Here is a 4,769-nt window from a genome sequence, read left to right on the forward strand (position 1 = left end):
GTGTGTGTGTGTGTTTGTGTGTGTGTGTGTGTTTGTGTGTGGATGTGTGTGTGTGTGTGTAGATGTGTGTGTGTGTGTGTGTGTGTGTGTGTGTGTGTGTGTGTGTGTGTGTGTGTGTGTGTGTGTGTGTGTGTGTGTGTGTTTGTGTGTAGATGTGTGTGTGTGAGTGGGGCGGGGTAGGTAAATAAATTATGCAAAGAGCAGAATACTTTGCATGTTTGTTCTGCCGGTACAAAAAGAAGCAGCAGGAGATGAGCGATCAAAACAAATCACGTTGCAGCTTTTAAAAGCTGATAAGATAAATATTTTGAAACGCGTGTGTGTGTAGATGTGTGTGTGTGTGTGTGTGTGTATGTGTGTGTGTGTGTAGATGTGTGTGTGTGTGGGGTGGGGTAGGTAAATAAATTATGCAAAGAGCAGAATACTTTGCATGTTTGTTCTGCCGGTACAAGAAGAAGCAGCAGGAGATGAGCAATCAAAACAAATCACGTTGCAGCTTTTAAAAGCTGATAAGATAAATATTTTGAAACGCGTCATATCATGAAACAATGACAAATCATTGTTAACAGGACCATTTTCTCTTTTTTTGTTCAAAACCCAATCCACAGAACTTGAGGAAAGATGATTGTGAAAGACCAAAAGTTTTTCATTATATTTACTACAGAGAGTCCATAAACACTGAACTGTACATTCAGATCAGACTGTTTTCATGATGGTTCATGAACTTAAATAGAAAATACATCTGAAAGAAGAAAACACTCAGCATTAGAGGGTCAGATAAGACTTTTTATCACTGTTTAATGTCACTTAACTTCAGAGTAAGTTCACATTTTATTCAGGGCTGTCAAACGATTTTTTTTTTTTAAATTCCGATTAATCACTAGATTCCAATAGTTTATTGGAATTAATCGCATTATTACTTGCATGCTTGAAATTCAATTATTTCGCATTCTCCATTTATTTCAGAATCAGAAATACTTTAATATTCCTGGAGGTGGGGGGGGGGGGGGGGGGGGGGGGGGGGGGGGGGGTGATAATGTGTTATAAAACGCCTTGAGAGGTGTCTTGCTCAAAGGCACCTCGACAGTGCTCAGGAAGTGAATTGGCGCCTCTCCAGCTACCAGACCAATCACCAGACTTGAACCGACAACCCTCCGGTTCCCAACACAAGTCCCCGCAGACTGAGCTACTGCCGCCCCATCGAGCTTTTACTCCAAGAAATAAACAACTTAAGACACAACCTGATCCAGGTATTTATATATTTCAGAATCTTTGCAGTTTTAAGGGACTGCTTATCGTTCTCAACACTTGTTGAGTCATTCTGTTGTCATTTACAATCAGAGAAACAAAACATGTTTTGTTGACAAAATACTGAGCAGAAGAAATCATTTAGAGGTGCCTGTCCTTTACTTCAGTGTTCATCTTTATGCTTTACATAAGAGTGGAAGATTGTGCTTTTTATCTCCCCAAAATGTATTTAAAAACTTTCCTTTTTCACCTAAAAAACAGGAGTCAATGAATAAAGTGTGGTGTACATTCAATTCTTACCTTAACGTTATCCCTCACAAAATAGCAACTCATGTCGGCAGATTCTCACATTTCTGATGTCACTGAGTTGTTAGATGTCTCAATATTTTTACCTTTCTAAATTGGCATGATGTGCTCAGTTATAATCATCTCAGGGCCTCTGAGATGTCTCTTATAACTCAGGTAACTAATCTGAGTATCTGACCACTGCTGAGGTCAAGATGCTGCTTACATTGGGAATGAATCCCATCAGTCCCATGGGGAGTATGTGGACAGTAAGTTTGAATAACTCTTTCTTTATTTGACCTTTTCGTGACATATTAAATGCTAAAGGTTGATTTTTAGTTTGAAAGTTGAGTCCTGAACAGTAAGCTGTATGATAATGCTGTCCTTCACGAGAAGCTCAGGAAGCTGCAGCTTTAAGCATTTAGGTTGTGTGTGGGCCTTCTATCAATCTCATCGCCTTTTTCACTACACAGCATGGACTCACACACCAAACGCTTTATACTAAAGGGAAAGTATTCCAAATATCTGCAAGAGTTACTAATGCAATCCAGGGAAAGAGTCTTGCAGGCCAAGAGGCTTTTCTCTCTGGTTCCTCACGTGTGGATGAAAGTATCGTTGAGTGAACAAAACCAGCTAGACTTAACTGGGATTTTAGGCTGTTTACTGGGGCTCAGGCGGTTGGGGAAGGGCAGGGACGTTATGATGGAGAAATCCTTTCATACCCTTGAATTTGTTTTCTTTTTGTATGTGCAAGTGTCAACGCCAAAATACTATAAAGGGCCTTTATTTTGATTCCTAGAATGAGGCTACATTGAAATTATAATCTAGAATTCAGGGGTGGGCCACATGCAGTTGAGATATAATTGACTGTTATCGTTTTTGTAAAACTCTGAAAGTATACTAAGTACTAGTGTTGTAGTAAGGACCACACTAACCGAGACCAAGACATATGTGAGACCAGAGTGATATGAGACTGAGACAAGACCGAGACATTTAGGGATCGAGACCAAGTCAAGACCAAGACCATAAATATCACTTTTAAAATCATCATGCGTGCAGCGGGCGTGTCACTCACCACTCATCAGTAACACCAGGAAGGTTGCGGTGGTAACCGGGAGATAAAAATCAAACTACAAATGAATTGAAGTAATTTGTTCTTTTAGAAAGGAGCATCGGAAGTGGTCTTGACTGGTCTTAATTTAAAATCAGGAGTCCGCCCAGTTTGAGACAGAGACAAGACAGAGTAAAAATGCTTTCGAGACGAGACCTTCAAACAGTGGTCTCGAGACCGGTCTTGATTTCGATTACTACAACACTAGTATGTACATTTGAAAAAATGAAAGAAAAATATCCTAAAATAACCAGTAAATACTCTGTTCATTGCATTGGAAAAGAAACTTAATTTTGAAGTAAGCACATTAAATGTTAATTAAAGGATTAACAATTGTACCGGAGGTTAAAATATGAATGTTGGTATCATAGAGGCTGATAAAAGCTATTTATTCCTTCCTTTGGTTGAATTATAAGTCCACCGAAGAGTATCCTACAATTTGGCCCTCTGAAAGTGAGAATTAAATATATGTGGCCCTTGCTGTGACCAAAGTTGCCCTTTCCTGGTCTAGAGCAACACCAATGGGTTACACCATCCAATCTGCATCCCGAAATCTGACTTCTTTGCCACACCTGTTTAAGCCACAACCACAACTTTATAAAAGCCTGCGCTCAGGTCTGTTACTTCCTCTTCCATCCAAACCAAGCCTGACCTGCTAAAGAGAACAACGAAAACCTCCATGTGAGTGTAAAATGGACCTTTCACCTTACTTGATTCTTATTTTGTTGATATATTATGCATTATTTCCAATAAAACACATGTATTAATGATAGTTTAAAAAACAAAATTAGACACTTACTTGAAATTATTCTGATTGGTTTAACATTATTTATCAAGATCTGTAATATTCCTATTTGTCATCAGCTAAAATCATTCACAACATCTACAAAGAGGATCAACTTTTGAAACAGCATCAGATCCTGTGTACAAACATGTGAACTCAGAGTTTGCGTTCCTTTGTCCTTACGTTATGTTCATTTGCTTTATGTTGATTTGTGTTTTTTTTGACTACTGATTTGTGAATTTGTGAACATGGCAAAATCAGTAGCATAAAAAAGTATTAGATATTAGAGTCTTAGTACATCATTGACTTTTAAAAAAATCAATAGTTATACTAACATGAGGTGACATTTGTCATTTAAGTTTGATCTGTGTTGCTGCACGGAGAATCAGTTTGACTTTGACATCCTTCTTTCAGTTTAAAACAAAACTTAAACCTCGGCAGAAATTAGATGATAAAAATGGATATTTATAAGCCCTATAAAGATACCTGACCTGGGAATGAAGTCATATCGTCCTGATGAAATTAAGAAAACAAACTCTTTATGGAAGTAAGATAAGAAAGTGAGATATGTTAACATAGATATTATCTTCAAACAACTTTCTATGTCTGCAATCAGAAGTAATCTCACAAGAAAAAGTAGGAGATGTCGCATTGATAGACACACATCTGTAATGTGCTCATTCTGGATGTTACTAGAGGTCATATATTATAGTCTCATCATCTCTTTGGATAGAATGATGACAGACAGATGTTCACCTTCTTTACATGCTTCTGGATACATCATGTGGCTGGACATTTTTGTCATCATAGAATAAGAAAATCTTTTACAGTCTGAGGGTTTCTTATGTTTCCTTTCTGAAAGTTATGACAAAAGCAACACAAAAAGATCAGTACCTGTTTAAACTTTCTCCAGCAGAGCATTCATTTCATCAAATGGTCAGGGCACACTTTACCATAGAGAGTTCAGCAACATTGCCATCTTGTGGCCATTTGATGTATTTGCAGTCCTCAAATAGAGTACACTATAAATCTCGGTCTAAAGAGCAGGTTAAACATGCAAAACTTTTCACGCTACCTCTAAATGTTTCTTCAGAAGTAACTTCTACTGATTTATTTCTACATCCTGTAATTTCTTCACTTCTTTATACGTTTAGATTTGTTAATTTGACTTAAGAAATTCTGATGCACTTTCAGTTTTGTTTTCTGAAATGTTTGGTATATCAATAAAAGAACAGGATCATGAGGGTAAAGACCAATGACATGGGTGTGGTAGAGATATAAATGTCAGATGTTTTAAAACCCAGAGCGTCATAAAAAAAAGCATTAAGCAGATATTTAAAT

The sequence above is a fragment of the Labrus mixtus genome, chromosome 15 (assembly GCF_963584025.1).
Source record: "Labrus mixtus chromosome 15, fLabMix1.1, whole genome shotgun sequence".
Lineage (NCBI taxonomy): Eukaryota > Metazoa > Chordata > Actinopteri > Labriformes > Labridae > Labrus > Labrus mixtus.